Below are 18,419 nucleotides of genomic sequence, written 5' to 3'. Positions count from 1 at the left end.
TCCTAGACCCCTAAAGTCCAGAAAATGTTGGTGGCCAAAAAACTGTGTCAGTGAGCTCTGATTGTCCCAAAAACAGTTGCAGCCTGTAAGGGGCATTAACCCGCATTCTAGACCACTGAAATTCCCAAAAACATTTTTGTCAGAAAATATGCATCCAACACCCCTGAAAGTTCAGGAAATGTTGCAGCCCAAAAAAGGCCTTAAAATGCAACTTAGGCCTGCAAAAATGTATAAAACCTTGGAGGGCTATAAAAGGGCTTTACAGGCATCCTAGACCCCCTAAAGTCCAGGAAAAGGTTGGTGGCCCAAAAACAGTGTCAGAGAGCTCTGATTGTCACAAAAACATTTGTAGCCTGAAAGGGGCATTAACCCGCATCCTAGACCACTGAAATTCCCAAAAATATTTTTGTCACAAAATATGCATCCAACACCCCTGAAAGTTCAGGAAATGTTGCAGCCCAAAAAAGGCCTTAAAATGCAACTTAGGCCTGCAAAAATGTATAAAACCTTGGAGGGCTATAAAAGGGCTTTACAGGCATCCTAGACCCCCTAAAGTCCAGGAAAAGGTTGGTGGCCCAAAAACAGTGTCAGAGAGCTCTGATTGTCACAAAAACATTTGTAGCCTGAAAGGGGCATTAACCCGCAACCTAGACCACTGAAATTCCCAAAAACATTTTTGTCAGAAAATATGCATCCAACACCCCTGAAAGTTCAGGAAATGTTGGCAGCCCAAAAAAGGCCTTAAAATGCAACTTAGGCCTGCAAAAATGTATAAAACCTTGGAGGGCTATAAAAGGGCTTTACAGGCATCCTAGACCCCCTAAAGTCCAGGAAAAGGTTGGTGGCCCAAAAACAGTGTCAGCGAGCTCTGATTGTCCCAAAAACATTTGCAGCCTGTAAGGGGCATTAACCCGTATTCTAGACCACTGAAATTCCCAAAAATATTTTTGTCACAAAATATGCATCCAACACCCCTGAAAGTTCAGGAAATGTTGCAGCCCAAAAAAGGCCTTAAAATGCAACTTAGGCCTGCAAAAATGTATAAAACCTTGGAGGGCTATAAAAGGGCTTTACAGGCATCCTAGACCCCCTAAAGTCCAGGAAAAGGTTGGTGGCCCAAAAACAGTGTCAGAGAGCTCTGATTGTCACAAAAACATTTGTAGCCTGAAAGGGGCATTAACCCGCAACCTAGACCACTGAAATTCCCAAAAATATTTTTGGCACAAAATATGCATCCAACACCCCTGAAAGTTCAGGAAATGTTGCAGCCCAAAAAAGGCATTAAAATGCATCTTAGGCCTGCAAAAATATAGAAAACTTTGGAGGCCCAAAAAAGGTGTTTACAAGCATCCTAGACCCCCTAAAGTCCAAAAAATGTTGGTGGCCCAAAAACAGTGTCAGCGAGCTCTGATTGTCCCAAAAACATTTGAAGCCTGAAAGGGGCATTAACCCGCATTCTAGACCACTGAAATTCCCAAAAATATTTTTGGCACGAAATATGCATCCAACACCCCTGAAAGTTCAGGAAATGTTGCAGCCCAAAAAAGGCATTAAAATGCATCTTAGGCCTGCAAAAATGTAGAAAACTTTGGAGGCCCAAAAAATGGCTTTACAGGCATCCTAGACCCCCTAAAGTCCAGAAAATGTTGGTGGCCAAAAAACTGTGTCAGTGAGCTCTGATTGTCCCAAAAACAGTTGCAGCCTGTAAGGGGCATTAACCCGTATTCTAGACCACTGAAATTCCCAAAAATATTTTTGTCACAAAATATGCATCCAACACCCCTGAAAGTTCAGGAAATGTTGGCAGCCCAAAAAAGGCCTTAAAATGCAACTTAGGCCTGCAAAAATGTAGAAAAATTTGGAAGCCCAAAAAAGGGGTTTACAGGCATCCTAGACCCCCTAAAGTCCAAAAAATGTTGGTGGCCCAAAAACAGTGTCAGAGAGCACTGAATGTCCCAAAAACAGTTGCAGCCTGAAAGGGGCATTAACCCGCATCCTAGACCACTGAAATTCCCAAAAATATTTTTGGCACGAAATATGCATCCAACACCCCTGAAAGTTCAGGAAATGTTGGCAGCCCAAAAAAGGCCTTAAAATGCAACTTAGGCCTGCAAAAATGTATAAAACTTTGGAGGGCTATAAAAGGGCTTTACAGGCATCCTAGACCCCCTAAAGTCCAGGAAAAGGTTGGTGGCCCAAAAACAGTGTCAGAGAGCTCTGATTGTCACAAAAACATTTGTAGCCTGAAAGGGGCATTAACCCACATCCTAGACCACTGAAATTCCCAAAAATATTTTTGGCACGAAATATGCATCCAACACCCCTGAAAGTTCAGGAAATGTTGCAGCCCAAAAAAGGCATTAAAATGCATCTTAGGCCTGCAAAAATATAGAAAACTTTGGAGGCCCAAAAAAGGTGTTTACAAGCATCCTAGACCCCCTAAAGTCCAAAAAATGTTGGTGGCCGAAAAACAGTGTCAGAGAGCTCTGAATGTCCCAAAAACATTTGCTGCCTGAAAGGGGCATTAACCTGTATTCTAGACCAATGAAATTCCCAAAAACATTTTTGTCAGAAAATATGCATCCAACACTCCTGAAAGATCAGAAAATGTTGGCAACCCAAAACATGCCTTAAAATGCATCTTAGGCCTGCAAAAATGTAGAAAACTTTGGAGGACCAAAAAAGGGCTTTACAGGCATCCTAGACCCCCTAAAGTCCAGGAAAAGGTTGGTGGCCCAAAAACAGTGTCAGCGAGCTCTGATTGTCCCAAAAACATTTGGAGCCTGAAAGGGGCATTAACCCGCATCATAGACCACTGAAATTCCCAAAAATATTTTTGGCAGGAAATATGCATCCAACACCCCTGAAAGTTCAGGAAATGTTGCAGCCCAAAAAAGGCATTAAAATGCATCTTAGGCCTGCAAAAATGTAGAAAACTTTGGAAGCCCAAAAAAGGGCTTTACAGGCATCCTAGACCCCCTAAAGTCCAGGAAAAGGTTTGTGGCCCAAAAACAGTGTCAGAGAGCTCTGATTGTCCCAAAAACATTTGTAGCCTGAAAGGGGCATTAACCCGCATCCTAGACCAATGAAATTCCCAAAAATATTTTTGGGACGAAATATGCATCCAACACCCCTGAAAGTTCAGGAAATGTTGCAGCCCAAAAAAGGCATTAAAATGCATCTTAGGAATGCAAAAATATAGAAAACTTTGGAGGCCCAAAAAAGGGGTTTACAAGCATCCTAGACCCCCTAAAGTCCAGAAAATTTTGGTGGCCAAAAAACTGTGTCAGTGAGCTCTGATTGTCCCAAAAACAGTTGCAGCCTGTAAGGGGCATTAACCCGCATTCTAGACCACTGAAATTCCCAAAAACATTTTTGTCAGAAAATATGCATCCAACACCCCTGAAAGTTCAGGAAATGTTGGCAGCCCAAAAAAGGCCTTAAAATGCAAATTAGGCCTGCAAAATTGTATAAAACTTTGGAGTGCTATAAAAGGGCTTTACAGGCATCCTAGACCCCCTAAAGTCCAGGAAAAGGTTGGCGGCCCTAAAACAGTGTCAGAGAGCTCTGAATGTCCCAAAAACATTTGCAGCCTGAAAGGGGAATTAACCCGCATTCGAGACCACTGAAATTCCCAAAAATATTTTTGGCAGGAAATATGCATCCAACACCCCTGAAAGTTCAGGAAATGTTGCAGCCCAAAAAAGGCATTAAAATGCATCTTAGGCCATCAAAAATGTAGAAAACTTTGGAAGCCCAAAAAAGGGCTTTACAGGCATCCTAGACCCCCTAAAGTCCAGGAAAAGGTTTGTGGCCCAAAAACAGTGTCAGAGAGCTCTGATTGTCCCAAAAACATTTGTAGCCTGAAAGGGGCATTAACCCGCATCCTAGACCAATGAAATTCCCAAAAATATTTTTGGCACGAAATATGCATCCAACATCCCTGAAAGTTCAGGAAATGTTGCAGCCCAAAAAAGGCATTAAAATGCATCTTAGGCCTGCAAAAATATAGAAAACTTTGGAGGCCCAAAAAAGGGGTTTACAAGCATCCTAGACCCCCTAAAGTCCAGAAAATGTTGGTGGCCAAAAAACTGTGTCAGTGAGCTCTGATTGTCCCAAAAACAGTTGCAGCCTGTAAGGGGCATTAACCCGCATTCTAGACCACTGAAATTCCCAAAAACATTTTTGTCAGAAAATATGCATCCAACACCCCTGAAAGTTCAGGAAATGTTGGCAGCCCAAAAAAGGCCTTAAAATGCAAATTAGGCCTGCAAAATTGTATAAAACTTTGGAGTGCTATAAAAGGGCTTTACAGGCATCCTAGACCCCCTAAAGTCCAGGAAAAGGTTGGCGGCCCAAAAACAGTGTCAGAGAGCTCTGATTGTCCCAAAAACATTTGTAGCTTGAAAGGGGCATTAACCCGCATCCTAGACCACTGAAATTCCCAAAAATATTTTTGGCACGAAATATGCATCCAACACCCCTGAAAGTTCAGGAAATGTTGCAGCCCAAAAAAGGCATTAAAATGCATCTTAGGCCTGCAAAAATATAGAAAACTTTGGAGGCCCAAAAAAGGGGTTTACAAGCATTCTAGACCTCCTAAAGTCCAAAAAATGTTGGTGGCCCAAAAACAGTGTCAGAGAGCTCTGAATGTCCCAAAAACATTTGCAGCCTGAAAGGTTAACCCGCATCCTAGACCACTGAAATTCCCAAACATATTTTTGGCACAGAATATGCATCCAACACCCCTGAAAGTTCAGGAAATGTTGGCAGCCCAAAAAATGCCTTAAAATGCAACTTAGGCCTGCAAAAATGTAGAAAACTTTGGAAGCCCAAAAAAGGGGCTTACAGGCATCCTAGACCCCCTAAAGTCCAAAAAATGTTGGTGGCCCAAAAACAGTGTCAGAGAGCACTGAATGTCCCAAAAACATTTGCAGCCTGAAAGGGGCATTAACCCGCATCCTAGACCACTGAAATTCCCAAAAATATTTTTGGCACGAAATATGCATCCAACACCCCTGAAAGTTCAGGAAATGTTGCAGCACAAAAAAGGCATTAAAATGCATCTTAGGCCTGCAAAAATGTAGAAAACTTTGGAGGCCCAAAAAAGGGCTTTACAGGCATCCTAGACCCCCTAAAGTCCAGGAAATGTTGGTGGCCCTAAAACAGTGTCAGAGAGCTCTGAATGTCCCAAAAACATTTGCAGCCTGAAAGGGGAATTAACCCGCATTCGAGACCACTGAAATTCCCAAAAACATTTTTGGCACAGAATATGCATCCAACACCCCTGAAAGTTCCGGAAATGTTGGTAGCCCAAAAAAGGCATTAGAATGCATCTTAGGCCTGCAAAAAATGTAGAAAACTTTGGAGGCCCAAAAAAGGGCTTTACATGCATCCTAGAACCCCTAAAGTCCAGAAAATGTTGGTGGCCAAAAGACTGTCTCAGTGAGCTCTGATTGTCCCAAAAACAGTTGCAGCCTGTAAGGGGCATTAACCCGCATCCTAGACCACTGAAATTCCCAAACATATTTTTGGCACAGAATATGCATCCAACACCCCTGAAAGTTCCGGAAATGTTGGCAGCCCAAAAAAGGCATTAGAATGCATCTTAGGCCTGCAAAAATGTAGAAAACTTTGGAGGCCCAAAAAAGGTCTTTACTGGCATCCTAGACCCCCTAAAGTCCAGAAAATGTTGGTGGCCAAAAAACTGTGTCAGTGAGCTCTGATTGTCCCAAAAACAGTTGCAGCCTGTCGGGGCATTAACCCGCATTCTAGACCACTGAAATTCCCAAAAACATTTTTGTCAGAAAATATGCATCCAACACCCCTGAAAGTTCAGGAAATGTTGGCAGCCCAAATAATGCCTTAAAATGCAACCTAGGCCTGCAAAAATGTAGAAAACTTTGGAAGCCCAAAAAAGGGGTTTACAGGCATCCTAGACCCCCTAAAGTCCAAAAAATGTTGGTGGCCCAAAAGCAGTGTCAGTGAGCTCTGATTGTCCCAAAAACAGTTGCAGCCTGTAAGGGGCATTAACCCGTATTCTAGACCACTGAAATTCCCAAAAATATTTTTGTCACAAAATATGCATCCAACACCCCTGAAAGTTCAGGAAATGTTGGCAGCCCAAAAAAGGCCTTAAAATGCAACTTAGGCCTGCAAAAATGTAGAAAAATTTGGAAGCCCAAAAAAGGGGTTTACAGGCATCCTAGACCCCCTAAAGTCCAGAAAATGTTGGTGGCCAAAAGACTGTGTCAGTGAGCTCTGATTGTCCCAAAAACAGTTGCAGCCTGTAAGGGGCATTAACCCGCATCCTAGACCACTGAAATTCCCAAACATATTTTTGGCACAAATATGCATCCAACACCCCTGAAAGTTCCGGAAATGTTGGCAGCCCAAAAAAGGCATTAGAATGCATCTTAGGCCTGCAAAAATGTAGAAAACTTTGGAGGCCCAAAAAAGGTCTTTACAGGCATCCTAGACCCCTAAAGTCCAGAAAATGTTGGTGGCCAAAAAACTGTGTCAGTGAGCTCTGATTGTCCCAAAAACAGTTGCAGCCTGTAAGGGGCATTAACCCGCATTCTAGACCACTGAAATTCCCAAAAACATTTTTGTCAGAAAATATGCATCCAACACCCCTGAAAGTTCAGGAAATGTTGCAGCCCAAAAAAGGCCTTAAAATGCAACTTAGGCCTGCAAAAATGTATAAAACCTTGGAGGGCTATAAAAGGGCTTTACAGGCATCCTAGACCCCCTAAAGTCCAGGAAAAGGTTGGTGGCCCAAAAACAGTGTCAGAGAGCTCTGATTGTCACAAAAACATTTGTAGCCTGAAAGGGGCATTAACCCGCATCCTAGACCACTGAAATTCCCAAAAATATTTTTGTCACAAAATATGCATCCAACACCCCTGAAAGTTCAGGAAATGTTGCAGCCCAAAAAAGGCCTTAAAATGCAACTTAGGCCTGCAAAAATGTATAAAACCTTGGAGGGCTATAAAAGGGCTTTACAGGCATCCTAGACCCCCTAAAGTCCAGGAAAAGGTTGGTGGCCCAAAAACAGTGTCAGAGAGCTCTGATTGTCACAAAAACATTTGTAGCCTGAAAGGGGCATTAACCCGCAACCTAGACCACTGAAATTCCCAAAAACATTTTTGTCAGAAAATATGCATCCAACACCCCTGAAAGTTCAGGAAATGTTGGCAGCCCAAAAAAGGCCTTAAAATGCAACTTAGGCCTGCAAAAATGTATAAAACCTTGGAGGGCTATAAAAGGGCTTTACAGGCATCCTAGACCCCCTAAAGTCCAGGAAAAGGTTGGTGGCCCAAAAACAGTGTCAGCGAGCTCTGATTGTCCCAAAAACATTTGCAGCCTGTAAGGGGCATTAACCCGTATTCTAGACCACTGAAATTCCCAAAAATATTTTTGTCACAAAATATGCATCCAACACCCCTGAAAGTTCAGGAAATGTTGCAGCCCAAAAAAGGCCTTAAAATGCAACTTAGGCCTGCAAAAATGTATAAAACCTTGGAGGGCTATAAAAGGGCTTTACAGGCATCCTAGACCCCCTAAAGTCCAGGAAAAGGTTGGTGGCCCAAAAACAGTGTCAGAGAGCTCTGATTGTCACAAAAACATTTGTAGCCTGAAAGGGGCATTAACCCGCAACCTAGACCACTGAAATTCCCAAAAATATTTTTGGCACAAAATATGCATCCAACACCCCTGAAAGTTCAGGAAATGTTGCAGCCCAAAAAAGGCATTAAAATGCATCTTAGGCCTGCAAAAATATAGAAAACTTTGGAGGCCCAAAAAAGGTGTTTACAAGCATCCTAGACCCCCTAAAGTCCAAAAAATGTTGGTGGCCCAAAAACAGTGTCAGCGAGCTCTGATTGTCCCAAAAACATTTGAAGCCTGAAAGGGGCATTAACCCGCATTCTAGACCACTGAAATTCCCAAAAATATTTTTGGCACGAAATATGCATCCAACACCCCTGAAAGTTCAGGAAATGTTGCAGCCCAAAAAAGGCATTAAAATGCATCTTAGGCCTGCAAAAATGTAGAAAACTTTGGAGGCCCAAAAAATGGCTTTACAGGCATCCTAGACCCCCTAAAGTCCAGAAAATGTTGGTGGCCAAAAAACTGTGTCAGTGAGCTCTGATTGTCCCAAAAACAGTTGCAGCCTGTAAGGGGCATTAACCCGTATTCTAGACCACTGAAATTCCCAAAAATATTTTTGTCACAAAATATGCATCCAACACCCCTGAAAGTTCAGGAAATGTTGGCAGCCCAAAAAAGGCCTTAAAATGCAACTTAGGCCTGCAAAAATGTAGAAAAATTTGGAAGCCCAAAAAAGGGGTTTACAGGCATCCTAGACCCCCTAAAGTCCAAAAAATGTTGGTGGCCCAAAAACAGTGTCAGAGAGCACTGAATGTCCCAAAAACAGTTGCAGCCTGAAAGGGGCATTAACCCGCATCCTAGACCACTGAAATTCCCAAAAATATTTTTGGCACGAAATATGCATCCAACACCCCTGAAAGTTCAGGAAATGTTGGCAGCCCAAAAAAGGCCTTAAAATGCAACTTAGGCCTGCAAAAATGTATAAAACTTTGGAGGGCTATAAAAGGGCTTTACAGGCATCCTAGACCCCCTAAAGTCCAGGAAAAGGTTGGTGGCCCAAAAACAGTGTCAGAGAGCTCTGATTGTCACAAAAACATTTGTAGCCTGAAAGGGGCATTAACCCACATCCTAGACCACTGAAATTCCCAAAAATATTTTTGGCACGAAATATGCATCCAACACCCCTGAAAGTTCAGGAAATGTTGCAGCCCAAAAAAGGCATTAAAATGCATCTTAGGCCTGCAAAAATATAGAAAACTTTGGAGGCCCAAAAAAGGTGTTTACAAGCATCCTAGACCCCCTAAAGTCCAAAAAATGTTGGTGGCCGAAAAACAGTGTCAGAGAGCTCTGAATGTCCCAAAAACATTTGCTGCCTGAAAGGGGCATTAACCTGTATTCTAGACCAATGAAATTCCCAAAAACATTTTTGTCAGAAAATATGCATCCAACACTCCTGAAAGATCAGAAAATGTTGGCAACCCAAAACATGCCTTAAAATGCATCTTAGGCCTGCAAAAATGTAGAAAACTTTGGAGGACCAAAAAAGGGCTTTACAGGCATCCTAGACCCCCTAAAGTCCAGGAAAAGGTTGGTGGCCCAAAAACAGTGTCAGCGAGCTCTGATTGTCCCAAAAACATTTGGAGCCTGAAAGGGGCATTAACCCGCATCATAGACCACTGAAATTCCCAAAAATATTTTTGGCAGGAAATATGCATCCAACACCCCTGAAAGTTCAGGAAATGTTGCAGCCCAAAAAAGGCATTAAAATGCATCTTAGGCCTGCAAAAATGTAGAAAACTTTGGAAGCCCAAAAAAGGGCTTTACAGGCATCCTAGACCCCCTAAAGTCCAGGAAAAGGTTTGTGGCCCAAAAACAGTGTCAGAGAGCTCTGATTGTCCCAAAAACATTTGTAGCCTGAAAGGGGCATTAACCCGCATCCTAGACCAATGAAATTCCCAAAAATATTTTTGGGACGAAATATGCATCCAACACCCCTGAAAGTTCAGGAAATGTTGCAGCCCAAAAAAGGCATTAAAATGCATCTTAGGAATGCAAAAATATAGAAAACTTTGGAGGCCCAAAAAAGGGGTTTACAAGCATCCTAGACCCCCTAAAGTCCAGAAAATTTTGGTGGCCAAAAAACTGTGTCAGTGAGCTCTGATTGTCCCAAAAACAGTTGCAGCCTGTAAGGGGCATTAACCCGCATTCTAGACCACTGAAATTCCCAAAAACATTTTTGTCAGAAAATATGCATCCAACACCCCTGAAAGTTCAGGAAATGTTGGCAGCCCAAAAAAGGCCTTAAAATGCAAATTAGGCCTGCAAAATTGTATAAAACTTTGGAGTGCTATAAAAGGGCTTTACAGGCATCCTAGACCCCCTAAAGTCCAGGAAAAGGTTGGCGGCCCAAAAACAGTGTCAGAGAGCTCTGATTGTCCCAAAAACATTTGTAGCTTGAAAGGGGCATTAACCCGCATCCTAGACCACTGAAATTCCCAAACATATTTTTGGCACAGAATATGCATCCAACACCCCTGAAAGTTCAGGAAATGTTGGCAGCCCAAAAAATGCCTTAAAATGCAACTTAGGCCTGCAAAAATGTAGAAAACTTTGGAAGCCCAAAAAAGGGGCTTACAGGCATCCTAGACCCCCTAAAGTCCAAAAAATGTTGGTGGCCCAAAAACAGTGTCAGAGAGCACTGAATGTCCCAAAAACATTTGCAGCCTGAAAGGGGCATTAACCCGCATCCTAGACCACTGAAATTCCCAAAAATATTTTTGGCACGAAATATGCATCCAACACCCCTGAAAGTTCAGGAAATGTTGCAGCACAAAAAAGGCATTAAAATGCATCTTAGGCCTGCAAAAATGTAGAAAACTTTGGAGGCCCAAAAAAGGGCTTTACAGGCATCCTAGACCCCCTAAAGTCCAGGAAATGTTGGTGGCCCTAAAACAGTGTCAGAGAGCTCTGAATGTCCCAAAAACATTTGCAGCCTGAAAGGGGAATTAACCCGCTTTCGAGACCACTGAAATTCCCAAAAACATTTTTGGCACAGAATATGCATCCAACACCCCTGAAAGTTCCGGAAATGTTGGTAGCCCAAAAAAGGCATTAGAATGCATCTTAGGCCTGCAAAAAATGTAGAAAACTTTGGAGGCCCAAAAAAGGGCTTTACATGCATCCTAGACCCCCTAAAGTCCAGAAAATGTTGGTGGCCAAAAGACTGTCTCAGTGAGCTCTGATTGTCCCAAAAACAGTTGCAGCCTGTAAGGGGCATTAACCCGCATCCTAGACCACTGAAATTCCCAAACATATTTTTGGCACAGAATATGCATCCAACACCCCTGAAAGTTCCGGAAATGTTGGCAGCCCAAAAAAGGCATTAGAATGCATCTTAGGCCTGCAAAAATGTAGAAAACTTTGGAGGCCCAAAAAAGGTCTTTACTGGCATCCTAGACCCCCTAAAGTCCAGAAAATGTTGGTGGCCAAAAAACTGTGTCAGTGAGCTCTGATTGTCCCAAAAACAGTTGCAGCCTGTCGGGGCATTAACCCGCATTCTAGACCACTGAAATTCCCAAAAACATTTTTGTCAGAAAATATGCATCCAACACCCCTGAAAGTTCAGGAAATGTTGGCAGCCCAAAAAATGCCTTAAAATGCAACCTAGGCCTGCAAAAATGTAGAAAACTTTGGAAGCCCAAAAAAGGGGTTTACAGGCATCCTAGACCCCCTAAAGTCCAAAAAATGTTGGTGGCCCAAAAACAGTGTCAGAGAGCACTGAATGTCCCAAAAACATTTGCAGCCTGAAAGGGGCATTAACCCGCATCCTAGACCACTGAAATTCCCAAAAACATTTTTGGCACGAAATATGCATCCAACACCCCTGAAAGTTCAGGAAATGTTGCAGCACAAAAAAGGCATTAAAATGCATCTTAGGCCTGCAAAAATGTAGAAAACTTTGGAGGCCCAAAAAGGGGCTTTACAGGCATCCTAGACCCCCTAAAGTCCAGGAAATGTTGGTGGCCCTAAAACAGTGTCAGAGAGCTCTGAATGTCCCAAAAACATTTGCAGCCTGAAAGGGGAATTAACCCGCATTCGAGACCACTGAAATTCCCAAAAATATTTTTGGCAGGAAATATGCATCCAACACCCCTGAAAGTTCAGGAAATGTTGCAGCCCAAAAAAGGCATTAAAATGCATCTTAGGCCTGCAAAAATGTAGAAAACTTTGGAAGCCCAAAAAAGGGCTTTACAGGCATCCTAGACCCCCTAAAGTCCAGGAAAAGGTTTGTGGCCCAAAAACAGTGTCAGAGAGCTCTGATTGTCCCAAAAACATTTGTAGCCTGAAAGGGGCATTAACCCGCATCCTAGACCAATGAAATTCCCAAAAATATTTTTGGCACGAAATATGCATCCAACACCCCTGAAAGTTCAGGAAATGTTGCAGCCCAAAAAAGGCATTAAAATGCATCTTAGGCCTGCAAAAATATAGAAAACTTTGGAGGCCCAAAAAAGGGGTTTACAAGCATCCTAGACCCCCTAAAGTCCAGAAAATGTTGGTGGCCAAAAAACTGTGTCAGTGAGCTCTGATTGTCCCAAAAACAGTTGCAGCCTGTAAGGGGCATTAACCCGCATTCTAGACCACTGAAATTCCCAAAAACATTTTTGTCAGAAAATATGCATCCAACACCCCTGAAAGTTCAGGAAATGTTGGCAGCCCAAAAAAGGCCTTAAAATGCAAATTAGGCCTGCAAAATTGTATAAAACTTTGGAGTGCTATAAAAGGGCTTTACAGGCATCCTAGACCCCCTAAAGTCCAGGAAAAGGTTGGCGGCCCAAAAACAGTGTCAGAGAGCTCTGATTGTCCCAAAAACATTTGTAGCTTGAAAGGGGCATTAACCCGCATCCTAGACCACTGAAATTCCCAAAAATATTTTTGGCACGAAATATGCATCCAACACCCCTGAAAGTTCAGGAAATGTTGCAGCCCAAAAAAGGCATTAAAATGCATCTTAGGCCTGCAAAAATATAGAAAACTTTGGAGGCCCAAAAAAGGGGTTTACAAGCATTCTAGACCTCCTAAAGTCCAAAAAATGTTGGTGGCCCAAAAACAGTGTCAGAGAGCTCTGAATGTCCCAAAAACATTTGCAGCCTGAAAGGTTAACCCGCATCCTAGACCACTGAAATTCCCAAACATATTTTTGGCACAGAATATGCATCCAACACCCCTGAAAGTTCAGGAAATGTTGGCAGCCCAAAAAATGCCTTAAAATGCAACTTAGGCCTGCAAAAATGTAGAAAACTTTGGAAGCCCAAAAAAGGGGCTTACAGGCATCCTAGACCCCCTAAAGTCCAAAAAATGTTGGTGGCCCAAAAACAGTGTCAGAGAGCACTGAATGTCCCAAAAACATTTGCAGCCTGAAAGGGGCATTAACCCGCATCCTAGACCACTGAAATTCCCAAAAATATTTTTGGCACGAAATATGCATCCAACACCCCTGAAAGTTCAGGAAATGTTGCAGCCCAAAAAAGGCATTAAAATGCATCTTAGGCCTGCAAAAATGTAGAAAACTTTGGAGGCCCAAAAAAGGGCTTTACAGGCATCCTAGACCCCCTAAAGTCCAGAAAATGTTGGTGGCCAAAAAACTGTGTCAGTGAGCTCTGATTGTCCCAAAAACAGTTGCAGCCTGTCGGGGCATTAACCCGCATTCTAGACCACTGAAATTCCCAAAAACATTTTTGTCAGAAAATATGCATCCAACACCCCTGAAAGTTCAGGAAATGTTGGCAGCCCAAAAAATGCCTTAAAATGCAACCTAGGCCTGCAAAAATGTAGAAAACTTTGGAAGCCCAAAAAAGGGGTTTACAGGCATCCTAGACCCCCTAAAGTCCAGAAAATGTTGGTGGCCCAAAAACAGTGTCAGAGAGCACTGAATGTCCCAAAAACATTTGCAGCCTGAAAGGGGCATTAACCCGCATCCTAGACCACTGAAATTCCCAAAAACATTTTTGGCACGAAATATGCATCCAACACCCCTGAAAGTTCAGGAAATGTTGCAGCACAAAAAAGGCATTAAAATGCATCTTAGGCCTGCAAAAATGTAGAAAACTTTGGAGGCCCAAAAAGGGGCTTTACAGGCATCCTAGACCCCCTAAAGTCCAGGAAATGTTGGTGGCCCTAAAACAGTGTCAGAGAGCTCTGAATGTCCCAAAAACATTTGTAGCCTGAAAGGGGAATTAACCCGCATTCGAGACCACTGAAATTCCCAAAAATATTTTTGGCAGGAAATATGCATCCAACACCCCTGAAAGTTCAGGAAATGTTGCAGCCCAAAAAAGGCATTAAAATGCATCTTAGGCCATCAAAAATGTAGAAAACTTTGGAAGCCCAAAAAAGGGCTTTACAGGCATCCTAGACCCCCTAAAGTCCAGGAAAAGGTTTGTGGCCCAAAAACAGTGTCAGAGAGCTCTGATTGTCCCAAAAACATTTGTAGCCTGAAAGGGGCATTAACCCGCATCCTAGACCAATGAAATTCCCAAAAATATTTTTGGCACGAAATATGCATCCAACATCCCTGAAAGTTCAGGAAATGTTGCAGCCCAAAAAAGGCATTAAAATGCATCTTAGGCCTGCAAAAATATAGAAAACTTTGGAGGCCCAAAAAAGGGGTTTACAAGCATCCTAGACCCCCTAAAGTCCAGAAAATGTTGGTGGCCAAAAAACTGTGTCAGTGAGCTCTGATTGTCCCAAAAACAGTTGCAGCCTGTAAGGGGCATTAACCCGCATTCTAGACCACTGAAATTCCCAAAAACATTTTTGTCAGAAAATATGCATCCAACACCCCTGAAAGTTCAGGAAATGTTGGCAGCCCAAAAAAGGCCTTAAAATGCAAATTAGGCCTGCAAAATTGTATAAAACTTTGGAGTGCTATAAAAGGGCTTTACAGGCATCCTAGACCCCCTAAAGTCCAGGAAAAGGTTGGCGGCCCAAAAACAGTGTCAGAGAGCTCTGATTGTCCCAAAAACATTTGTAGCTTGAAAGGGGCATTAACCCGCATCCTAGACCACTGAAATTCCCAAAAATATTTTTGGCACGAAATATGCATCCAACACCCCTGAAAGTTCAGGAAATGTTGCAGCCCAAAAAAGGCATTAAAATGCATCTTAGGCCTGCAAAAATATAGAAAACTTTGGAGGCCCAAAAAAGGGGTTTACAAGCATTCTAGACCTCCTAAAGTCCAAAAAATGTTGGTGGCCCAAAAACAGTGTCAGAGAGCTCTGAATGTCCCAAAAACATTTGCAGCCTGAAAGGTTAACCCGCATCCTAGACCACTGAAATTCCCAAACATATTTTTGGCACAGAATATGCATCCAACACCCCTGAAAGTTCAGGAAATGTTGGCAGCCCAAAAAATGCCTTAAAATGCAACTTAGGCCTGCAAAAATGTAGAAAACTTTGGAAGCCCAAAAAAGGGGCTTACAGGCATCCTAGACCCCCTAAAGTCCAAAAAATGTTGGTGGCCCACAAACAGTGTCAGAGAGCACTGAATGTCCCAAAAACATTTGCAGCCTGAAAGGGGCATTAACCCGCATCCTAGACCACTGAAATTCCCAAAAATATTTTTGGCACGAAATATGCATCCAACACCCCTGAAAGTTCAGGAAATGTTGCAGCACAAAAAAGGCATTAAAATGCATCTTAGGCCTGCAAAAATGTAGAAAACTTTGGAGGCCCAAAAAAGGGCTTTACAGGCATCCTAGACCCCCTAAAGTCCAGGAAATGTTGGTGGCCCTAAAACAGTGTCAGAGAGCTCTGAATGTCCCAAAAACATTTGCAGCCTGAAAGGGGAATTAACCCGCATTCGAGACCACTGAAATTCCCAAAAACATTTTTGGCACAGAATATGCATCCAACACCCCTGAAAGTTCCGGAAATGTTGGTAGCCCAAAAAAGGCATTAGAATGCATCTTAGGCCTGCAAAAAATGTAGAAAACTTTGGAGGCCCAAAAAAGGGCTTTACATGCATCCTAGAACCCCTAAAGTCCAGAAAATGTTGGTGGCCAAAAGACTGTCTCAGTGAGCTCTGATTGTCCCAAAAACAGTTGCAGCCTGTAAGGGGCATTAACCCGCATCCTAGACCACTGAAATTCCCAAACATATTTTTGGCACAGAATATGCATCCAACACCCCTGAAAGTTCCGGAAATGTTGGCAGCCCAAAAAAGGCATTAGAATGCATCTTAGGCCTGCAAAAATGTAGAAAACTTTGGAGGCCCAAAAAAGGTCTTTACTGGCATCCTAGACCCCCTAAAGTCCAGAAAATGTTGGTGGCCAAAAAACTGTGTCAGTGAGCTCTGATTGTCCCAAAAACAGTTGCAGCCTGTCGGGGCATTAACCCGCATTCTAGACCACTGAAATTCCCAAAAACATTTTTGTCAGAAAATATGCATCCAACACCCCTGAAAGTTCAGGAAATGTTGGCAGCCCAAATAATGCCTTAAAATGCAACCTAGGCCTGCAAAAATGTAGAAAACTTTGGAAGCCCAAAAAAGGGGTTTACAGGCATCCTAGACCCCCTAAAGTCCAAAAAATGTTGGTGGCCCAAAAGCAGTGTCAGTGAGCTCTGATTGTCCCAAAAACAGTTGCAGCCTGTAAGGGGCATTAACCCGTATTCTAGACCACTGAAATTCCCAAAAATATTTTTGTCACAAAATATGCATCCAACACCCCTGAAAGTTCAGGAAATGTTGGCAGCCCAAAAAAGGCCTTAAAATGCAACTTAGGCCTGCAAAAATGTAGAAAAATTTGGAAGCCCAAAAAAGGGGTTTACAGGCATCCTAGACCCCCTAAAGTCCAGAAAATGTTGGTGGCCAAAAGACTGTGTCAGTGAGCTCTGATTGTCCCAAAAACAGTTGCAGCCTGTAAGGGGCATTAACCCGCATCCTAGACCACTGAAATTCCCAAACATATTTTTGGCACAAATATGCATCCAACACCCCTGAAAGTTCCGGAAATGTTGGCAGCCCAAAAAAGGCATTAGAATGCATCTTAGGCCTGCAAAAATGTAGAAAACTTTGGAGGCCCAAAAAAGGTCTTTACAGGCATCCTAGACCCCTAAAGTCCAGAAAATGTTGGTGGCCAAAAAACTGTGTCAGTGAGCTCTGATTGTCCCAAAAACAGTTGCAGCCTGTAAGGGGCATTAACCCGCATTCTAGACCACTGAAATTCCCAAAAACATTTTTGTCAGAAAATATGCATCCAACACCCCTGAAAGTTCAGGAAATGTTGGCAGCCCAAAAAAGGCCTTAAAATGCAACTTAGGCCTGCAAAAATGTATAAAACCTTGGAGGGCTATAAAAGGGCTTTACAGGCATCCTAGACCCCCTAAAGTCCAGGAAAAGGTTGGTGGCCCAAAAACAGTGTCAGAGAGCTCTGATTGTCACAAAAACATTTGTAGCCTGAAAGGGGCATTAACCCGCATCCTAGACCACTGAAATTCCCAAAAATATTTTTGTCACAAAATATGCATCCAACACCCCTGAAAGTTCAGGAAATGTTGCAGCCCAAAAAAGGCCTTAAAATGCAACTTAGGCCTGCAAAAATGTATAAAACCTTGGAGGGCTATAAAAGGGCTTTACAGGCATCCTAGACCCCCTAAAGTCCAGGAAAAGGTTGGTGGCCCAAAAACAGTGTCAGAGAGCTCTGATTGTCACAAAAACATTTGTAGCCTGAAAGGGGCATTAACCCGCAACCTAGACCACTGAAATTCCCAAAAACATTTTTGTCAGAAAATATGCATCCAACACCCCTGAAAGTTCAGGAAATGTTGGCAGCCCAAAAAAGGCCTTAAAATGCAACTTAGGCCTGCAAAAATGTATAAAACCTTGGAGGGCTATAAAAGGGCTTTACAGGCATCCTAGACCCCCTAAAGTCCAGGAAAAGGTTGGTGGCCCAAAAACAGTGTCAGCGAGCTCTGATTGTCCCAAAAACATTTGCAGCCTGTAAGGGGCATTAACCCGTATTCTAGACCACTGAAATTCCCAAAAATATTTTTGTCACAAAATATGCATCCAACACCCCTGAAAGTTCAGGAAATGTTGCAGCCCAAAAAAGGCCTTAAAATGCAACTTAGGCCTGCAAAAATGTATAAAACCTTGGAGGGCTATAAAAGGGCTTTACAGGCATCCTAGACCCCCTAAAGTCCAGGAAAAGGTTGGTGGCCCAAAAACAGTGTCAGAGAGCTCTGATTGTCACAAAAACATTTGTAGCCTGAAAGGGGCATTAACCCGCAACCTAGACCACTGAAATTCCCAAAAATATTTTTGGCACAAAATATGCATCCAACACCCCTGAAAGTTCAGGAAATGTTGCAGCCCAAAAAAGGCATTAAAATGCATCTTAGGCCTGCAAAAATATAGAAAACTTTGGAGGCCCAAAAAAGGTGTTTACAAGCATCCTAGACCCCCTAAAGTCCAAAAAATGTTGGTGGCCCAAAAACAGTGTCAGCGAGCTCTGATTGTCCCAAAAACATTTGAAGCCTGAAAGGGGCATTAACCCGCATTCTAGACCACTGAAATTCCCAAAAATATTTTTGGCACGAAATATGCATCCAACACCCCTGAAAGTTCAGGAAATGTTGCAGCCCAAAAAAGGCATTAAAATGCATCTTAGGCCTGCAAAAATGTAGAAAACTTTGGAGGCCCAAAAAATGGCTTTACAGGCATCCTAGACCCCCTAAAGTCCAGAAAATGTTGGTGGCCAAAAAACTGTGTCAGTGAGCTCTGATTGTCCCAAAAACAGTTGCAGCCT

The sequence above is a fragment of the Ambystoma mexicanum genome, chromosome 11 (assembly GCF_040938575.1).
Source record: "Ambystoma mexicanum isolate Mex_15411 chromosome 11, UKY_AmexF1_1, whole genome shotgun sequence".
Lineage (NCBI taxonomy): Eukaryota > Metazoa > Chordata > Amphibia > Caudata > Ambystomatidae > Ambystoma > Ambystoma mexicanum.
This window is presented reverse-complemented; position numbering follows the sequence as displayed.